The 22819-nt window shown below is 35.9% G+C and overlaps 1 protein-coding gene across 10 annotated transcripts in view; it reads left to right on the top strand.

Annotated features, from left to right (window-relative positions):
* The window catches only part of TAFA5 (TAFA chemokine like family member 5), a 399141-nt gene that overhangs the window by 176378 nt on the left and 199944 nt on the right, over positions 1-22819 (top strand). Inside the window, exon 2 of one of the 10 annotated variants that reach the window (XR_006162978.1) lies at positions 21283-21379. The exons of the other annotated variants lie outside the window; for them this stretch is intronic. The gene's annotated coding sequence lies outside the window, so the exon portion shown is untranslated. The remainder of the gene's footprint in view (positions 1-21282; positions 21380-22819) is intronic. 10 annotated transcript variants of the gene reach the window in all.

Below are 22819 nucleotides of genomic sequence, written 5' to 3' on the forward strand. Positions count from 1 at the left end.
TTTCCAGCCACTCTTCTCCCAGCCTGCAGCATTCCATGGGGTTGTTGTTGACCCAAATGCAGGATCTGGCACTTGGCCTCATTGAACCCCATCTAGTTCCTATTGGAATTGATCCAGTCTGTCCAGATTCCTCTGCAGAGCCTTCCTACCCTACAGCAGATAAATGTTCCTGTCCATCTTGGTGTCATCTGTAAAATGACTGAGGGAGCACTTGATCCCCTCGTCCAAATCATGATACACGAGATACAAAGGCCTCTCAAATCTTATGCTCAAACTAATTTTGAGCACTCATACAGCCAGTATGAGTACTGAAAAAAGTATAACCACAGCAGCAGGCAGCTTCACTTCCACGAGGCACAAAATATTTACCTGAACCTGAAAGCTTTGAAGCCTGGACTGGACTTCCCCTTAGCTGTCACATTATATTATTGAGTTTAGTAGTATCAACACTGTTTCTGTCTACAGGAACTATAATGTCTCAGGAACTGTTATAGCTGGAATATCCAAAATAAATGAAGACACAGACGGTACTAATCTGAAAGCATAATCCCCAATGGGTCACTTTCTAATCTGCAAACTGGGGTTGTGTTTTATCCCAAAGATACCTATTGACACTATAACATTGTCACATTCTATGCATCTTTGGCTACACTCCCTCTATGTACACAAATGAAGATCAGTATATGTCGGTCTTTTGATAGGATTTTGATTTTCTGTCATTTTGTTTGTCTGAAATATTTTTATTTACATTACAAAAACAAACATTATGACCCATTTGAGAGAGAGAGATAGTAAATATAGAGTGATGTCAGCATGCATTGTTGGCTTGAACACCCCAGCACAGTGTCATTAAATCTCATTCTGGTTGGGGATGATTCCCATTCAGCTGTTGTGCAATGCAGTCAGAATGAGTTCAGTGTCTGTCCACATCTGTGCAGATATTCAAATTGCCAAAAAAGAGTGAAAGAAAAGGAAGGAGGAGGAGGAGGAGTGAAATATGCCTAAGGTTACAGACTGAATTATGGTGAAGCTGCTGTGTTTGTTTAGTCCTTTTTCGGGGATGCCGCATTGCCTTCCTCTGCCTTTAAACTCTCCTGACCTTCACACAAAACTCAGTGGTGGGATACCCTTAAGAGTGGTTAGCTCTTTATTGCTCTATTCTGTTATCCAACTATTCTGCACTCGTTGTTTTCTAGTACCTCTAGGTTTTGTATTGCAGTATTGGAGTAACTTTATAAGACAAAATGTCTTGTAAATCAGCCTTACAGCTGTATTCAATTTTACTTTTCTACTTTAAATATCCTTATGTTGCCCAGGTTTGTTTACAGCTTAATACAATTTTCTTGAATAATTTTGATAGTATCATCCAAAAATTATTGTAGTTTTGTTTGTTTGTTTGTTTGTGGGGTTGTTTTTTACCTTTCTTTTTTTTTACTCATTCAGGTAGTATATTTTTCCTGGAAAAAGTTCTTTAAAGTCATATTTAAAGACAAATGGTTACTCTTTTCAAGTCTGCCAAATGCAGACTGTGTTTCTATGTGCATGTTTATTACATAGATGATACAAAAATAATCTAGTAAATTGGAGTAAATCTAATCAAGTAAATATATGCTTTCTTCTGAACAGCAAAATTCTTTCATAGTAGAAAATATATGCATATTAATATTTCTCCAAAATCAAACTTCAGCTCAAACTCAAACATCAAATTTTATTCCTGAATAATCAGGTTTAGTTTGTAAAATGCCATAATCCTAGTGCCCAGTCTTGGACTGAAATCTTTTTGTGCTGTGCAAAAACAGGACAAAAAGGAAGAACTCCTGCCCCAAAGAGCTGACAGTCTCAGGTCTGAGAAGTGAGACAAGAAGAGTTGAAGGAGGCAGGATGGTGTTACAACATATTGTCATCTTACCCTCTCTTGCTGAAAGAAGGCAAAATATCTCTTATTAGAGTAATTGGTACACTTGGAAAAATCCTCCAGAATTTCACATGCATGGCAGGTCTGAAACATACTCTAAATGCATCCTGAAATAATTTGCTCTTTACTTGACTAATTCATCAGATTATTTGAGAAGCAACAGTAGGTATTTCTGTTGAGCACTGTTTTACATTAGCAAAATTATGAGAGGGCATTCTAGCAAGACAGTTTTAAGCCTGTGTTTCAAGGAGCATAATAATGTTTTGGAAGGAAACCTCATGCTGGCTGTTGTGAGAGCCAGCCGGGTGTGTGTTTGAATCTTTGAGCTTGTTGAAGGCATGTAGAACAGCCAGACTTCCTATTTTAATATGAAAACTTGGTCTTCACTTTGAGGTGCCTGATATTTGTAAATAGTACAGGAAGTGTTACAGTAGGCACTCTGGGATGTTTAGAAGGGCTTTAATGGGATATTTAGGAGATAGTTTGTTCTGAGACAGACAGCGTGTTGTCTCCTCTGTGCTCTCTGAAGCCGGTAGAATTGTTTCTGCATGAATAGGTTGAGGTAGGATTACCTTGAGGGAACAAGGTGCACAAAAATAATATGGTTTGATTATGATATATAATTTTATCTCTCTTCATTTCTGGTTTCTGTAATGTGTTTCATCTGGGGATTTTTGGGTTTCGCTTGTGTGTGTTTTTTGTTTGTTTGTTTGTTTTTTCTGGTTGTTTGGTTGTTGGGTTTTGTTTTGTTGGGTTTTTTGTTGTTTGGTTGTTTTGTTTTGTTTTGTTTTGTTTTAATTATTGTGGGGTCTTTCTGTCATTTTATTTTACTGAATTATTTTGTTGAGTGTTACTGGAATATTGGATGTAGTTTCATGGCCATTTTAACCCTCTACTGTCATTTTTTATTTTTTACCACCTGAAATTATAGTAGAAACAGAAAAGTCAAATCTTTTTGCCAGTCTGAAAGGCTGCCAGAACTGCTTCCCAGGTGCTCTAGCAGTCTTGGTGAAGAAGAAGTAGTGTAAGTGTCTGTGTTGTTGGCCAAGGGCTGGTTCCCTGTAAGAAGAGCTGGCCAAATACGCAGGTAGGTGATTCAGGAACAGAATTAGCTGTGTCTTAGCTCAACATGTATTTGCTGAGGAGGCAAACAGTCTTCTTGGAGGTCTGGCTGCCCTTCGTCCTTACTGAGCCAGAAACCTTAGGAGCTCTGCTCCATATCAGTACTCTTGGCAGCCTTGTGCAGAAAAAGGAAACACTGGACAGACCAACCAGCTGCCAGCAGTACTGGTGGAAATAGTCCTGGTACTGGCCTTAGACTTTAAAATACAAATAGAGTTTTTTGGAAAATTTTGCTTATATTGGACCAACATTCTTTGCTGGGAAAAGGCTTAGCAAAAGATTAATGGACATTTCCAGTTAGAATAAGGCATCAAAGTAATTACTATCTCTCTTTAGAATATGGAGATCTTCCTGTGGTGCAGTGCTGAGTTTGGAGAGGAAATGAAGGAAGATTTGATGTTGTTTTACTTTTTTTTTTTTTTTTTTGCAACCATTTATCTTTATTTCATGATCACTCTAAAATATTTTATTTCTCTTGTGCTTCTACGTGTGTGTCCAGTGGAGATATATTCTTATGCTAAGAATGAAGGAACAGATCCTTATTTTACCTTATTTTCATTTTGGCAGTCTGCAGAGCACCTCTGTGAGGTGCATATACACTAAGCCAGACTAAAAATTTCCTGTGTTTTTTTGTTTGTTTGTTTTTGTTTTTTCTTTTTGTTTTGTTTTTTTTTTTTAGCTGATGCTGAGTTCATGGAAATCACCAGTTACACCACAAAGAGATTGAATGTGTTTTCAGTTTCCTAATGTCTTATTCTTGCCTTGAGTATAGGAAAATGCCTGATTTGTTAAATCAATAATTCCAAGTGTAAGTATAGGTGGGAAAGCAGGTTGTATATCATACAGTACTCTAGGATCTGTGTGGGTTCCTGGGTTCCTTTTTTTTTTTTTTTTTTTTTTTTTGGTAGAAATTCCAAAATTGTTTGGATGTTGAAGTATTATAATTTTTTTAACTAACTTCTGGAAGGTTTCAGGGTTTTATATTGATCTTTTGAAAGTTAAAAACCCTCAGATTAAGTATTTTCTGAAGAACAACACATAACTGTTATCTGACATGCTGATTCAAGTCAATGAGACTTTATGTTAGCAGAACTACTGTTTTCTGATATTTTCATACAATATCTATACATAAAGAATATAAGGTAGGACATCCTACAGTATTGAAGATGTAATGAATAATCAGCATTCACAGAATCATAGAATTGTTAAGGTTGGAAAAGACTTTTAGGGTCATCAAGTCTAACCATCAATCCAGCACTGCCACAATGTTCACCATGTTCTCAAGGTCCAGTGAGTGATTTGGGAAAAATGGACTTAATTATTTTATATTTGGAGTTGAAATTTATTGAATTTCTAATGGAGAGAGTTAAACAGGTAGTCTTTTGACATGACTAGCAAGCTATACTAAGTCAGTAAGACTCAAATATTTCTTCCAATTAACTAATTAAATGACATTTTATTAAACTACTCTAATTATACTGTCTTTAGATAACAGAAAAAATTAGAAGTTTCTTAGGAGTGTTCCACATGTCTCAATGAAATCCATTGACATGTTTTAAATCTGGCTGCGAGTGTTCACATACTATAACTCACTGCATAGTTCTGTGTGTTCCATAAATAGAATGAATATTTTAAAATGGTACATGTGTGGATTTGGAAGAAAAACTGAGCTGTCACTAACGGAAAATTTATGCTGGCAACTGTGATAAAGTATCACATTTGAAAGGATTTGGGGGGAGGTTGTTTTGTTATTTTGACTTAGAAATTGTGTGACGATGAGAACCATTGAAGCATATTGCGCTGATTAAATGTAGTATTTGGGAGCCTCAAATGTCACAAAACATATGGAATACCAGGAACATTCATCACTGTTTGAAGGGACCATCTAAAGCTTTGATAGCCTGGTCCAACAATAGTGCCAGTAAAATAGTGAATGAAAAGATCTGGTAGCATGAAAACAAGTGAAATAATGTTAGAAGCAAGAGAGTTTGACTGCTACAAAATTACAGCTCCTTCTTCCTCCTGTATATCCTCCTCCTCCTCTTCTGAAGGAAGAACTGAGACTGTGGTTAGGAAAAGCCATACCAGTGCAATTAGCCTTACCCTAGCAATAAACAGACATTGAATCTGCATATATATTTAGGATTTAAACAAACAAACAAATAAACAAACAAAAACCTCTGTATGCAAGAAGGGATGGCAATAAATTTTATTTCATTTGAACATGTGAATTTTGCTAAATCAGATGTGGATTTTTCTCAGTAAATGATAACAGTGATCCGTCTGATTTTAATGGAGAAGGGAAAGACTGCTATGTCACCTTGATTTTCAAAATATCTGTAAGATAGTGTTAAGGGAAAGGAGAAGGTAGCTTCCTGGAATCAGTCCACAAATCTCAATAGGTTGTTCACTCACTTGCAGGGCCATATTTTAAATGTGTTTTATGTAGAAAGGAAATTGGGTGGGTATTAATTGTCAAATGTTTGAAGTCTTTAAAAGAGTCCGTTTCTTTAAAGTATCCTTATTCCTCTTCCTTCTAGTATCCCACATTGAAGCTTTATGTGATGTGTAGGAAAACCTAATTTACCATTCTTGGAGATAGACCTAATATTAACGTTTAATGTAAAAAAATAACTTTTATGAAAAAGAGAAAAAAAGAGAAAAAAGTAAGAAAAAATCTCACTGTTACAAGACATATGAAGAATTTAAAAAATAATCTAACAAGCAAATGTCAGTGTTTAATCACATCATGTTTCTCAGAGCTATCTGACAAAGAAGCTGGCTCTATCAGACATTAAGTATTACGCAGGGGCACCACAACTCCAAATGTCCTCCCCTTCCTCCTTCTTCCCCCAGTTTTTATTGCTGAACACAAATGCCATATGGTCTGGAACATCCCTCTGGTCAGCCGGGGTCAGCTGTACTGGCCGTGTCCCCTCCCAGCTTCTTCTGCTCCCCCAGCCTTCTGGCTGGCAGGGCAGCCTGAGAAGCAGAAAAGGTTTGATGCTGTCTGTGCCCTGCTCAGCAATCACTAAATCATCCCTGTGTTACCAGCACTGCTCATCACAAATCTAAAACACATCCCTGTACCAGCAACTCTGATGAATGCCAAAGTTCAGCAGGGCTTTTACTTAATATTTAAGATTTAAAGATTAAAACTTCTATGCAGGAACACTCTTCAACAGAAATATATCTCTTTAATAATTCCCCTAGTGCTATTTTGTTTGTGATATTTAGTTGTGATTGATTTTTTTTTTTTTTTTTAATTCCATGAGACAATGGTATCTTATCTTTTTGTGGTAAAGTTTTTCTTGATAACAAATGTTTCAGTCTAAGTAGTCTTAGCTTTAGTATATACAAAGAAGCAAAAATGCATTTGATTACCGAAATATCAAGCATAAAAGGAAACATACTGCATGTCAGTTGCATAACAAACATAAGTAAGCTGTAAGAATATCTATAGCTTTAAGACATGTAAGGTGAAAACCAAGCCCCTTTATAAGTTAAAATTATGTTTTGGTCAAAAATAAGATTATTTTGGTTTCCCCATATTATATAGGTGTAGCATAAAACTTTTTATATTCACTTATGAAGGGTTCTAAATTTAAATTACAGTTAAAAAATGCTTCATAAAAGTAGATAAATGCAATTTGAATTAAAATAATTTCTAAGTCCAGTGTATTTATTGACTTCATTGTAACATGCAATTTAACAAAAAAAGGTTGTGCATAGGTAATAGTAGCCTCTTTAATTTTTCCCATAGAGAAGACAATTTTCTCCCTTCTTTTTCCAGAAATATATCTTTAAATTTTTCTATTTCTGGAACTACCTATTTTTTTTTTTTTATTATTTTTTTTTTACTTATGGAGGAATAAAAGTTAGAAAATAGTGTTTTAGGTAATTATTAAGCAATTTAGGAAACAAAAAATGCCAATTACATGTCTGTGTTAGATATGTATGGCATTATTTGAAGATCTAGACATAGTAGTTGAATGTTTACAGATTAAAAATATTATTTTGATTTATGTAACATGAATTATTGTCATCTTTGCTTTGAATAAATCAAAGCAACAAGTGATACAATGATTACTTTGAGCCTTATAATCAAGTCTTGCCTATACACTGAACCAGTTGCAGAATAGGCTGGCATATTAAATTTAAACATGGTGAGTATTCCATGCTGTCTTCAGTTAAACTAAAGTGAACTAAATTACCTGAACATAGAAATTTTTGGACTAATGGAATAAGAGTGTCTGTAGGAGAAGCTATTATAGGTTGTTTTCCCTGGGTAGATAAGCTCGGAGCCAGTGGAGGAGCTGGGTTGAATCTGGGTCATCTGACTCCTGCTTGTATAGCCCGTTCTCCCCACTAAAAGCCTCATCTTGTGGAATTACGTGGTGATGTTTTCTATATTTGCACTGTGTTGTTAAAGATTATTATGGGATATCTGTTGTTACGATTTTATAGTGTCCTGCTGAGACATCTACTCGGTGAATAGGTTACAGTTTCTTTAAAAAGAAATTACTGTCCCACTGTTGTTTTGTACTTTTAGTAATGCATGTTCTATATTTTCATTGTTTGACATAAACAAAGAACTGTCTTTTTATTTTGGTTTTTTGGGGTTTTTTTTCCCCTAGCATCTTTATTATCTTTTGGAGTAAAATAAATCACTTGCATGCTTCCTTTTTGAAAGCTGGGGCAGTTCAGGACTGAACAGATGATGTAGACTTCAGGAGACAAAACACACTTGTGAAATCTGTAGCTAGGTTGTGTAGATCTTGACATGACAGTTGCCAGGTAAATTAAAAAGAAAAAAAAAAAGTTATTTAAAATTCACAGTTGACTATTAGTGGATACCAGTTTCAAGGCAGAGGAAAAGATTCTAGTAGCTAAATAAGAAAGCTGCATTACAATTTATTCTGTATGTTTTTGGGGAAAAATAAGTGCCTTGGTTGCGATCTAAAGGAAATTGATAACTACCTGCCTAGCCTGCCTGGTACTCACTGCCTGTACGAAATGATAAACACAGCTGGTTTGTCTGAAACTCCTATTCTCCCTGGAGATCAAGCTCCTTTTTCATATTATGGTATGCTCAGGATGTCACCTTCCTCCATTCGCCATTGCAACCTGATAGTACAACAGAACTCCTGCAACCCTGATCAATTCTTATTGTTGCTCTTAACTGGAAGGAGATATGTATGTATGTTAGTGAGAGATGGTGAGTGGTACCCACATTTTGTGTCTTGGAGATGATGGCTTTTCCATGTGAGCTTTCTCACCTTGAGGGGGTTCAGTTGCAGCTCTGGGGCTAGAGGCTGGCACCTGGGAGTCGTGTGTGCTGTGGTGGGCAGTCCCAGCACCTGTGCAGCTCTGCAGAGGCTGTTGTTCCTCTGCACAGCCAAGAACTGCCAAGCTGAGGAGCAAAGAGGTGTGAGAAGCATCATGAGTCAGTGTCTGCTGATGGAGGTTTTCACCCGGGCTGTGGGAGGTCTGGCTTCAGTTCCTGTTCTAGCAGCTACAGCTTAGGTCTGTGAAGGAAATAACTTAAGGATAGAAACATTCTAACTGAAGCAGTGGTAAAAAAATTAAGAAAACTCTAGGTGTCCACAGGTTATGGGACAATGATAGAGGAAAAATCCTGCATGCCCAGAGAGCACTACACTAAAATATAAGATGCTGAGGCATATAGATAGAGCCTTTTGATATGTACATGTGAGCACCAAATTCCTGACCTATTACCTAGTTTAAATGCATCCTTGTATGAAACTTTTTTTTTTTTTTTTTTTTTCCATTGTATAAATACACGTCAAACTTTACTTAAGGACTAGTTAGTTCTGCCAAAATCATCTAAACCACTTCCTTGGTCACTCAGCATTATTGAATTTAGACAGACTTCTAGAAATCCTTGACTTTTGTTACTAATTCTTGCTTTTCTTCCACATTTTTACCAGAAGGAAAATCTGGTGTTGCAGACATTCAGATGAAGGGAAAAAAAAAAATCTGCTCATTGTTCCTCAAGCTCTCTTCTGAGTCACTGTAAGCTTTCAGTGACAAAGTTTTCACTTCTTCTATATGATATATGAAAGACAAAGGCTTTGTTCTTTGGAGCTTACTGCAACCAATCTGTTAAACTACACAGACACATTAATTTTAACAGGAAAAAGGAATATTTTTAAAAACACAACAACAAGAGGGAAAAAGAGTTTATATAGTTGCATAACTCTGCTATGAAACAGCAGTTGTATCTGAGAGTCCATAAGGTGGTTTTGACATCTACAAATGTAACATTTATTGGGACACTAGGCAAACTTCCTTCATTATATGCCTTGCACATTTATTATCTATTGTTATATGTATTTATTTATTTATTATAGTGTTTTAATTGTATTTTGATAACTTTTTATAATGCTGAATTTATGCATTAAAATAATCTCTTCTGGCTTAATATTATGATATAATTAAACTATTTCATTACTGTGTCCTGAGAGATACTTAGAGGTTTTTAAAGCATTGAGGGGTTTTTTTGGTTTTGTTTTTTTTTTTTTTTTTTTGGACTGATCTTACTATCTGGGATCGGATTTATTAAGAAAAACTGTATAAAAGCTTTTGTTTAGCTAATATGCTGAAAATAAACTTGTGCCTGACTACTGAGAAAACTATAAAACCAAAAATGGTCTTAGACTCGCTGAATTGTGTAGGCTGGAAGGAAACTCCATATGCCATCTTTCCCAGCTACTTGTACAAAGTAAATGCAGTTAGATCTAATACTTCTGAGCCACGTCCAGAATTTGAATATCTCCCAGCATGGAAATCTTGCAGTGTCTCTGGGTCATGTTCCACCATTTGAGCTTTTGCAGGGTAATTTTTTCTGCCCTGTATGTAATTGGAGCTTCCCAAGTCCATTGATTCTTGCTCTGCACACTTTGTTCTCTGTACCCTCCAACTTGGTAGTTGCAGGCTCCCAGACCTTCTCTTTGCCAGGCTGAGCAGATGCAGCTCCCACCTGTCCTGTGTGCTCCTGTGTTCCTTCTCATGGCCAGCGTGGTGACTCCCAGCAGATTCATTTCAGTACATCTATTTCATTGTTGCACCAGGAGCCTAAAACTGGGCTCAGTACACCAGATGGAGTCTCACAAATGGTAAATAGGGTGTAAGGATCATTTCCTTATCCCTGATGGTTATACTCATACTAATATAGCCCAGGAGGCTGCTGGCCTTCTTTGCACCCACGATACACTGCTGACTCGTGCATTTTTTTGTCCAGCAGGACCCCACATCTTTGTATACAAACTTGCTTTCTAGGCAATCAACCCTTCATCTGTAATATTGTATGGAATTATCTCTGCCTAGGTAAAAGATATTTGTCTCTATCTGCCAAGGAACTGCAGAATTGTTTGGGTTGGAAGGTGCCTTTAAACCCATTCTAATCCAGTCCTTGTGCGATGAGCAGGGACATCAGCTTTTCAGAGCCCTGTCCCAAGTGACCTTAAAAGTTTCCAGGGATGGGGCATGTACCACCTCTTTGGGCAACCTGTTTCAGTCTTTCACTGTCCTCATCATAAAAAATTTCTCCCCAATATCTAGTCTATTATCCTTTAGTTTGAAACCGTTAACCTTTGTCCTGTTGACAACAGGCCCTACAAAAAGTCTGTGTTCATCTTTCTTATAAGCCTTCTTTAAGTGTTGAAAAACCACAGTAAGATCTCCCCAGATCTCTCACTTCTAAAGGCTGAACAACCCCAATACTCTCAGCTTGTCTTCATGGGAGAGGTTGTTGCAGCCCTCTGATCACTTTTGTGACCCTCCTGTGGACTCCAGCAAGTCCAAGTTTTTCTTTTACTGAGGACTCCAGCAGTGGATGCACACTCCAGGTAAGCTATTGTGAGAGCAGAGTAGAAGGGCAGAATCACCTCCCTGACCTGCTGCCACATTTCTTTTGATGCAGTCCAGGGTAAGATTGGCTCTCTGGGCTGCAAGGGCATTGTGCCAGGTCGTGTCCAGCTTTTCACCCACCAGCAGTTCCAAGTCCTTCTCAGCAGGGCTGCTCTCAATTCCTCCTTCCTCCAGCCTGTACTGGTACCAGAGGCTGCCCTGGCCCAGGTGCAGCACCTTGCTCTTGGCCTGGTTGAACCTCATGAGCTTCTCATGGGCCCACTTCTCCAGCTTGTAGAGCAGTGTGTGATATTTCAAAGTAATGCTGCTGACAGATAAACCTGTTGTATCTTAAAAACTCACCAGCACTGACTTGTTTTTATGTAGTAAATGACAGCACAAAGAGTATTCTCTGGATATTGTTTGCAAAGAAAATGAGGTTAATTGCCTGTTTGTGCTTCTATGTTTATTGCACTCATTAAAGCTATAGTATTCAATAGTTAACAAATTAGTAGTGCCCTATCAGAATCTTATTTTGAGGATAGGTTCCTGGTAACAGTTTTGTGGTGCCAGTGGCAGTAGTTTTCCAGAAAACATAATGTTTTTGGGCTCAGAAAACAACAACTTGGAATTAAAATCACTTGAACACTTTACAAGCATTTGGTTGACAGAATTAGGGTAGTCCTCAAATACCTGTGTTCCCTAACTGCTTGTTTTGTTTGAAAAGAAAAGAAAATAAAAAGACATTTTATTATCTTAGACCTACAAAGAAAATAGACATTTTTCATGACAGGCTTTCTGAAAGAATGCTGTTTAGATCAAGTGTGATCAAAAATAATTTTACTTTGGTTGTTTATTGACTTAGATGACAGAGGTTTGTTTTTGTCTCTTTTTTAGTAAACTGAAGCAGTTGAAAACCATTTGCATTTGATTTTAAATAAGCTCCTTCCTTAAGTAACCTGAGAAGTCTAGAATTGCCTTCTTCACGACAGGTTTTTACATATGATGTTCTGGGTGTCCATTTCTAGTAACACAATTGGTTACCATATAGCAACACAGAAGATGTCTGGCAAAATTTTTGTAATATGCACATTAAATAGTAAAAAAATAGAATTTTTAATTGAAAAATCTATTTTCAAAGCAGGAGATAAATTCTAAAATAGTGGAATTACTAAGATATGAATTGAGGTATATATGCAAGTTGATAAAGTGATGCTATGGAGTTACATTGCACGTTAGAGTCTTCTTTAAGAGGTAATCTAGAAATACAGCTAAGCAAGAAAATTGCTACATGAGACCTTTTTATATGATTCTAGTTTCAGTTTTAAAATATGCCAGTAAAATATTTGTAAAATTTGCACATCTTTCCTACTATAAAATAAGTTTTCAGGGCCCAGTTGGCTTACACTATTTGTCTGCTGGTAAATCTTTCAGTATGGGAAAGACTGGGGTCACTCACTGAATTTTACATAGGTCAGCCCCTGTGCAAGAGGGATACAATTCTAAATGTATTTGGCCAGCAAAGCTGGGAATATGGAGGTAATTGTTCACTACCTGGTGCTATGGCAAAGACCAGGAGAGCACTGAGAAAGGTTTGCTCTCCTCAAGTCTTTTGTGTGCATTGCATGGTTGGAAAACAAATTATTTCTCTGCATGGGTGTGGATTTTCATCAATTTAGCTTTTTATTGACATGTTTTCCATGGGTTTTGGTCTTTTTCATAATTGTGGACCAAAAATGCTACATCACTGTTCACTGCAGGATGAACAACTTGTGTAATCATAGCTTTGATTATTCAGTAGATGCATTGAATGACTTCCTAGCCCTGCTGAGCCTTGTTTTGCAGAATGTTCCTTGGGTCAGTTCTGCTGCAGGCATCAAGCACTGTATGTGCACACACATACAGCCTGTATGTGCAGTACATGAAGGCAATTACAGGGGACAGCATTTTATGTCACTGTGCGATTTTGTTATCTCATTGGTTTTATGCAGTACCTCATAAAGAAGGTGCCCTTACTTTTTTCACGAGCTTGTAACCTTTCAAAATGTTTCAATTTATTATTGAAAATACTAGTTGATCTTTCTTCTCTTCTCAAGGTTTTCTGGGTTAACCTGTAGTTGATTCTTGAATTGTTAAAAATATTTTTTGTTTTCTTTTCCAATGAAAGAAACTGTTTGTGTCTTCATGTGCATGTGCCTGCAGGTTTGTGTGCTAAAAAGAGGAGCAAAATGTCTGGTGCTTATTACAAACTGAAATTGGATATGGCTGCGCTGGATTTAAAAAAAAAATAGTTTCAAGCAGTTAATAGTCACTCCTGGGGATTCTTGGTAAATACTTACAATATTTTAGGCTGTGGCTTCCCATTAAAATCTGTGTTTCCTTCACGAATTTCCTATCAATTTGAAAATTATGTAGCTGAGCAGAGCAGACGTAATTGTTTCTTTCCTCTTAGCTGAGATTGGCACAACTTTTTTGGTTTCACTTTTTCTGTCCTGATCTCTAGGAGAGCTTCACTGAGAAGTGAAGCTGAGATATTTCACTGTGAAAATAGCTTTATTTTGTAGTTAGGGCCTAACCACTATCAGTATTTTTTTCTCAGTATTCTTCTTATGCAGGGAAACTTTTGTGAACTGTTTTAGTTTCTGGATGACAGATCTAGCATATCTTTACTAGTCCTTCTTGTGAAACAATAGAAGAATTATGCTTACAAAATGTTGAACGATTTAAATCTTTGCATGTGTTTGAGACTTGTTTCATTCTACCACACTGGCTACATTCTGAACTTGTGAGGAAACAAAAATAACTACTCCCCATGTAGTGATAGAGGAAGTGGCATCTGCTGCTTCCCTGAGTAGACCAGATTTGGAAAACACAGTATAAACCAAAGTATCAGCAGAAGGGAGAAATTTCATTCCTTCAGTTTCATTTACCACTACAAGACTTGGAACTGGAAGGTGAATCAAACCTGTTTTAATGTTTCTGTTATTAGGCAAAAAAAAAAATTATCCATTTCTTCTTATAGAAGGTAGTAAAGGAGAAAATTAACATAGAGGTAATACAAAGGTTAAAGAAAAAATCAATGTCCTGTTGATTTAGGACCTTTGCAGCACTTATAGGCATTCCAGAGATAGGTCTAAAGGAAGAATGATATTTTTTGGATACACATGTAAACCAACCTTTCTTTTCAATGAATACCACAACAAATGTAGTCAGAAAATGCTAGCAGAGCACACATTTGCAATCTTTTGTGTAGATTTAGACCAAAAGGAAGTCTTGTTGAGGCTTTCCTTGGATTTGATATTATTAAACTTCAGCTCTTTCACATTCGAGTCACACTCAAATGGAGAATGGGTATTCAAGTCTGCTGATAACATTTTGCTTCACTTTTTTCTTCAAAGAAAGAAGAGTACTAAATACACAAGACCCAGCTTTTCTAAATTCTCCAACTGCCTGAATTTTTCAGCATTTTTGTGTTTTGCCTACTCAGTCTTCACTGACTGGAAGTCTACAGTGGTAATGCAATTGCCATGCATATATCCAGGCTGCAAAGAGTGTAAGCAATCATCACTTAGGGTCAGGTGAGGATGAGGTGGGAAAAATTTCATTGTTGTTTTAATCAAGAGTTCAAGGGAATTAATAGTTTCATAATTTCCTTCCCCCTCCCCCACCTCCAGATATTAAATAGTTAAAATTATATAGGTTATCTTTTAATTCTGTCACTTTGATAATGACGTCTTATGAATATTGGAACTGCTATCTTGAAATATTATTCTCTTCACTTCTGTAAAAATTACAGTCTACTGCATTAGAACATTCTTATGAGGAAACTAGGAAAGATTTAACACAAGAGGTCCATGGTAATAGATAAAATTAGAGAACTGCATAACGCATGTGATAAATAGCAATTTTCTGCTGTAAAAATACTCATGTAAAATTCACGTATTCTTCTCAGAGCAATGATATTCTTATTCCTAGAGCAGTAACTAGACATATCTTCCATTGGGAGGATATTCTGAAATATGATTTCCTTCTACCACAGTAATTTCCTGATTACAGGCTGGGATTCTTTTCTCCTCTCAGTAACATTGTGAAGTAGCAATCTGCTGAAGTCTCAGTTGTACCTTCATAAAGCAATACAGCTGAAGACCAGCCTCTCATCCATTTCTGTCCCCAAAGCTTACCTGCTATTCATAATGACTTGAAAAACACATTCTTTATTTTCTGCCAGAGTGAGTTAATGGAATGACCTTCATATTAAAAGGGGCTAAAAAATGTCAAGGTAGTTGCATGGTGCATAATCTGCATTTGAGCTGATGCAGTCAGCGGTGCTGCCTGAGCAGTGCTTCCCTTCCTGTGGCCTGGGACAATGTCCCCTTCCTCCCTGGTGACTGATACTGGGATGTGTTGATATCAATATCAGATGTTCTCATGGTATCACCACTGGTAACTTAGAGCATATATTCAGACCGAAAAACTTCATTTGAAACAATACAGCATGTTTTGGTACGTCTTATTTCCTGTCATTTAGCAGTATTCTTATTTCCTGAATCATCTTCATAGATTCACGATTATCTGTTTTTCAGGCATAACAACCCCCATCAAAGGTATTGCTGAGAAGTACCATTCTGTTTTCTGTTTTGAGGGTATTCTTTTCTTTTTCATCTATCTTCCCTTCCAAAAAGCAACATTGATGTAGTGTATTGATTTACTATAGGGAAGATTTGCATAATAACTTTAATAACCAAATGAAAGCGATCCTCAGTACTGAACAGGTACATAATTATTTTAGTCTGGGCATTTTTCATGTTTGTATTACTTCTTGAATCTTCATCTCTAGAATAGGATTATGTCTTTATTAAAATAAATAGCATGTTGCAAGTTGCTTTTATTGAACTCTGTTTTAATTTTAATGAGCTGAAACGTAATTAGAAGTGTTTGTTATGTTATGCCAACAAAGTAACAATCATGAACTGAAGAGTGACATTGGAGTGGACAGTTTGTGATTATAGCTGTATGTCAAGATCTTCATTAAGATGCACATTAACTAAACATAATTGACTGTAAGGCAGCTGGACAGTGGTAAAATATTTAGTAATGAACCTCTTCACTGCATATTTTCTGCCTCAAGGAGAACAATAAAAGTGTCCATATATTTTTTTAATACCCTTTAGTAAATGCTGCTATATTAGCAAGCAAAATTATATGATCATGTGAGGGCTTAATTTTTTCTGCTCTCCAGTCTTCTATGGCTATTAATTCCAATACTGAAAATTTATGAAGGAAATAGAGCAAAGAGTTCACTGTAGAAGAGGTTACTTGTGCCTGTTTCACTTATAATTAGAATTTCAAAGCAAACAAAAATAATAGCAGATTTTATTCCATTAAAAGTTGGACTCAAATAGCAATTTTCAATTTGTTGCAAATAACAGTGCATCCTTTCAGGAAATAACTGCTATCCATCTTAACAAAAGCTTCATTTGGTCAGCATTTCTTAAAAGAAAAGTTAAATCAAGGAAAATGTCTCATACTTTTTTTTATTATTATTTTTGTAAGTATTCCAAAGGTAAGTGATCTCACATGATATTTCTGAGGTTTCTGTTGGTTTCCAGCCTCCAAACTGCTTTCATTTTTTTTTTTTTTTTTACCAAGTGTATGAATCTACCTTTTAGGAATGAGGTGCTTAAAAATATACAACAATAACATCTTAAATTTGTGGTGTGTCATCTAGTACCAGTTTTAGATGTATCTTCAAATTAATGTATTTTTGAAATCTGAATTTGTATGAACTTTTCATCAAATCATATCTGTAGAATAAAATGGACTAGAAGAAACGTATTTATGATTATTGACTTTTTGGATTATGTAAGATTTGAACCCCTCAACAGCAAAGGAATGAAGATCTCAATTTTCTTTAGGAATCATAATTATATAATTGCACATAAAAAGTCTGCTGCAACAAATGAGAAACAATGTAACGGTGCTGTGTTTATTAACACCAATTTGTGCCATAATCTCCCTCATGCACTTTCATTATAAAGTGTTAACAGATTAATATACTAGAGAACAGGAATGGCTGTAGTCACATAAAGTATTTGGTGTTATTGCCCCTCTAGTTCTTTTTACATAGATCTGCTGAGGCCTTTGCTTAACACAGGCTTATCATATTCCAGTGTTAAAAACAGAACAAGTGAATTTTAGTTGGTGAAGTGATTTCAGGACACATAGTTCAATTCAGTGCTGTGATATTTGAGTGGCTTTTCTTGGACTTTAAAACTTGATATATTTTAAAATTTGATTGGTAGAATTTATTCCTTTAGATGCAGACAACTCTTATCAGTAATTTATTTATTATTATGTGAATTGTGTTCTATGGCTTCAGTAAAAAAATATTGCTTCCTTTAATTTAGATTTTTCAGAACAGATATAGCTCCTGAAAAAGATTTTTCCTGGTATTTCATGCAGCTTGATGTAAGTAGTTCTATTTAGTACAGATATAATGAAAAAAAAACAAAGGTGTTGGTTTTCATCTTGCTTTATCATTCCTTGAGTTGACAAGCTTCAGCTCAGATTTACCATTTGTTGGGTATTTTCCAGCTTTTTTTTTTTTTAATTTTTTTTTTCCCCTAACCTTTAAAATTTTGTGGGGTTTTTTTTGTTTTGTTTTTTTTTTCTGTAATACAGATACATTTTCTCCAGTTAATGAGTTAGCAGTAAAAGATCCCAAAATAGTCTTGCTTAGTTTTTTGTTAGTTTTTGGTTTTTTGTTGGTTTTTTGGTTTTTTTGTTTGTTTGTTTGTTTTTTTGCCTTTTGTTGACAATCAGTATGGCCTTTCTGAAGTATACAGCAACATTTTGTTAGAACCTTCATGCTCAGATATCCTCTCTTTCTATTATTATTACTGTCATTGTGCCATTAACATAAATAGTCAGGTCTGGAAGAATTCAAAGTAGTTTTCTTAACCTGTAGAAATTATTATATATATATATATATATATATATATATATATATATATATATATACATAATTAAATTTACATGATTAAAAAATCTATACGTGTATTAGATTCTGTATTGCCATATATAATGTTTGTTTTTTTGATAATATATTGTGACATTTAGACATTGAGCTCTAAGAAGATGTTTTTCTTATAACAAATTTCTGTTTTTTTTAATATAGTAGCTTTTTATCTCTGACTTGCATTAGACAACCTTAGCAGTTACCTGAGACAACTTTGAAGGAATAGAAAAAGTTTTATTTCTTATCAATTTTTATGGTAAAAGTCCTCACTGCTTGCATGGAAGTTTGAGGAGCTGGCTTCTCCTATCCAAAGGAAGTTTATGAAGGATTATGTAAAGTTGTTCTGTTTCTATCAATTCTTGCCTGTGAAGCCTAGTATGATACATTTCCCTTCAGCACAAGGACCCTCATGAGGAGGCACAGACAGCACCAAGTTCTGTGACAGGACTATTCAATCCATGTTGCATCCATCTAAACCTGCAGCAAAATCTGAGTCATGTGAATCGAAAGGAGTAGTAGCATTGAGAAAAAGAAAGAATATAGTAGTAGTTACATTAGCATTTCAATTTTCATAGCTCCTAGATAAACATGTTCCTTAAAATACATTGTTTGTGCTCTTGTTAGAGTGGTACCCTACAAAAGACTTCATGACCTTGCCTTGAAGAGTAAACCAAAATATGAGAGTTCATATTAAAAGAGCAACCTAAGTTCTACTCATACTGTTTGAATCACTAAAGTAGGGTGTAAAAATCCCACTTACCTGTGCCATGGAAAAAAGTGGGCTTTTCATCTTCTATCTCCTACTAATCCCATGAGTAGCTGTCCTGATTCCATACTTGAAAGACTGTCTTTTTCTTCTGGTAGGCATATTCTGTCTATATGAATGAATGAAACAGCCCCAGAACACAAACGAATTTCCCATTGCAGAAAGCAACAGGAATTTCCAAAAATAGCTTACATCATGACATTAATGCTATTGCACTCTTGAGTCTGTCAGTTGTCCTATGTTTACATGGTTTGTTCACTATTATTCTTTTTTTTTTTTTTTTTCTGGTAATATTTTTACAGTACCAATATTATGATAATCTTTTTAAACAGTTGATTCTCAGTGACCTAATTTTTAAACTGCTGAGCATTCATTGCTTATACTGAAGAAAATCTGGTTAAGAAAATGCCCATTTTGCAACTCAGTGGGATGAGGCTGTTTGTGTTTTTCTATGTATATCACTTGTAAATGCTCCCTTGTACATTGTTATTGAGATTGGGTTAATAATGTCGCATTTTCTTCTTTAAGAATGCTGTATCTTCTTCTTCTAAGAAGCACTGCAGTTGTGCTTCTGATCTGAAATCTATAATATTATTTTGGGAAGAAAAAATAACAACTAATTACTGGCTTATTTTCATACAATCATTTCTCTTGGAAGACACTATTAAGTTCATTGAATCCAACTGATAACCCAGAACTTCCAAGCCCACCACTGAACCATGTTCCCAAGTGCCACACTTACACATCTTTTAAATCCCTCCAGTGATGGTCACTCCACCACTTTCCTGGGCAGTCTTCTTTCTGCAACTTTATTTCTTCCAAAGTGAAAAATAATAGTTAATAATCCAGGGGCTGGATTATTAAGCATAGGACACTTTCACTTCACATCCTTAAACCAGACCCCAGGAACACAGCAGATCTCCTTAAGAAATTGGTGTAGGCTCCATATTGAACTTGCTGTTCCCTTTGGAAGGTGTCTCCTATCGCAATGACCCATCCTTTTTCTTTATGGACTCAGTTTTGGTGCAGGGCATAGCCTGCCTTAACCCTGGTGACACTTTCAAACTCAATGGGCCATGATCCCAGCAGTGTTGGGTTCAGAGCCCCATGGCTGTGATGCCAGGACAGCGGGGCAGTCACGCAGGAGATGCACCCACTGCACCAGGTAGGAGCTCAGCACCATCGCCCCTGTCCCTGCAGTCAGTGTGTTCAGGCTGGTGGAGAGAGCACAGGGAATCCTCCCTGACATGCCTGCTGTCTGCATGTGGAGCCTGTTCAGGGAAGGAAGCGTGCAACTCCAGTGGCTTCTCTGGACTCCGGTATTAAGTCTCAAACTCCCTGGTACTCCTCAAGCTGCTCAGCTCCTGCTTGAACTCTGGCAATAAGGGGAGGAGCTCCTCTGTCCAGGCCGGGGCAGTGCCTTTCCCAGTCCTGGCTCTGTGCTGCTGTCCTGCACTGGCTGGGAGCAGGGCACACCCTGCAGCCTGGCACTGTCCCCGGGCTGGCAGCATGCTCCCACTGCAGCCATGGGCAGCTGCACAGTACTCTTGGGGACAGAGTTTAGAGAGGTCAGGACTTTCTGCTGGGGGGATACCATTGCTCACTGGTTCAGCTCCCAGGGATACACTGGCTTTTCTTTAATTATTATTTTCTTGTAATTATTTATTACAGTGAAGAATTGAAATAAATACAATTTAAATGCTGTCTTTTCTGTTATATAATTTGTGGAACACATTTTTAAGAATCTATGAAAGGCATTTACATATTTTAATAATGTGTTTCATATGAGCACATATTTGCAGTTTTATGTTAGTATCATGACTTTAAACAACAAAACGTTCTGTTAATAGGGGTTTTAAGGGGTATTCTTTTATCTTGTTGGAATGGAGTGTGGGAGGTGATTCTTACTGCTGTTACATTTATCTGCCAATGTAGATAATGCTTATATTAAAAGTCACTTTTTTTGTAAAGCTATAGGGCAGTAGCTCTTGGGAGAAAATGCACTTTTTTTTTTTTTTTGTTAATTGTGGCACAATTTATTGAGAAACTCTTACACTTTTCTTTCAAATTGGTTCATAGACTATGAATCTTTCTTATGAGAATTACAGCTTTTTCCATAATAACCAATGCAGTCAGTAAATACTGGTTAGTGTTAAGACATTATAGTATTATATAGATAATTCTCTTCTCAACCTGTTTCTAGCTACACCTTAAGTACTTAAACCATTACTACAACTACTTTTGCATGGTTCCATGAACAGCACTGAATATGTCTAATGGTTGTTTAATAAAAATATAAAACTTCTAGCATGGGCACATTTTTCATCACCTTGCCATGCTTAATAACCAGCTTCTAAATCATTTATAAATCATTACAAGTAAATCAGCAAACCAGAATCAATAACATAGAATTATTAGTAGCCTGCTCTTTTGGAGAAATTGTTGTTCAAGGAAACAAAACGACTTTTTTCCTGCCATGGAAAATTAATTTCACCTATGCCTTAATTTTTTTTTTTTTTTTTTTTTTTTTTTTTAAATTCTGGCAAAACTAGATTTGTAAGAGGAAACTATTTTTTTTTCTTTTCATAGGGAAAATCTATGAATGAGAGGAGTGAAAAATCAACAATGATTGCTGGACCCAGATATCATATTGTATGGTTTCTCTTCCATCAGTTTCCATATGAAGGTGATCACAGCTGCAGTGTATCCAGTATAACTAATCTAGGTCAAGCAGCCAGATTAATGATGGCTGTCATGTAATTATGAACATTACAGAATTATTTTTTTTTCTTTCTTTACATGTTTTCTATACATAATATTACATAGTTTACAGGAAGGCAATGTTGGTATGTGATGTAATTTTTCATCTAGGAAACACTGAAATAATGAAAAAAATTGCCACATAGGCTAAATATCCTTCTTTAGATTATAAAGAGAAGTGTTCACTTAGTTAATGATTGTCTGAACCGTTCTTCCTCCATCTCAGTTTAAAAGAAATTAAGTTAATCTTTCACTGGAGATACTTTTAAAAGTGTTTAAAGTAAAAAAATATAAACAAAACTAATCACATATATAGGGCTCTTTACACAATAAACACAGGTGTGTTATATGTAACAGTATACTGTGTTCAACAGAAACATCTGTGCCAGATATTGCCATATCTGTGTTAACTGTCTTCTTGTCTTGAGGATGATGTATCTGAGCAGTAATGCCTTAAAATTTATGGACAGTTATCAGCCATGAGCCTTTAATTTTTTGGGTAAGGGTATCTCCAACCTCATGACTTTCTTGCTCGATAGAGCCCAGGGCAGCAGAAGACAGAAGGACTCAACGTTTCTGAATATTTCAAATGAGAGGTAGTTTCATGATTGATTCATTTGGTATCAGTTATTGGCAGAATAACAGTCTGTGTAATAAGAAACTGAAATAAATAGAGGGTTAAGGGGAAAAGATGTAGTTAAGAAAGAATAGTAGACTTTTCTAGCCGGTTAACATTTCATCGATGATTTTGTTTTTATTGAAACAAGTTTGGTTGATGTATGGCAATGCAAATGTAGCGTAGGAAACCATGTAAAGATTTTTAAAAAGTTTAATGTCATTCCAGCCCAAATCAATTGCTGATCATATACAGATTTTTAAATGCAGAATCAATGCATTTGCAGGGAGATGTGAAATAAAGGAAAGATATCAGTGGTAGGTCTTTAATTTAGGCTACTTCTTTGTAATTTCAATTTAGTTCAGAATGAACATCAGCAGAGTAATTGAGCTATCTGAATAAGTAGAGCAAAATAATAAATAAGTGTTGTGGAGTTATTTTACCTCAGTGTAAAGCAGTGTCAGAACTAATGCTTGGTTGTAGTTCTTTATTATACTGAAAATAAAGAGTGAAGAAAAGAACCCTAAAACTGAGCTTTTAGTAGGAGAAAATGATATATAGTTTCAGATGCATCTGAATATGTTTAGCTTATCATGGATATGATTGAGAGGTGGTTTGTTAACTGTGTCTATAACACTTAGTAATAAAAGCTTTGTATTTTAGCAAAGCAAGTTAGTAGAATCTGAAGCCAAAATTCAAATTAAATATGTGGCAAACACTTTCAGTAGGGAGGTGATTAACTGCTGGGAT

This window comes from Catharus ustulatus, chromosome 4, assembly GCF_009819885.2.
Source record: "Catharus ustulatus isolate bCatUst1 chromosome 4, bCatUst1.pri.v2, whole genome shotgun sequence".
Lineage (NCBI taxonomy): Eukaryota > Metazoa > Chordata > Aves > Passeriformes > Turdidae > Catharus > Catharus ustulatus.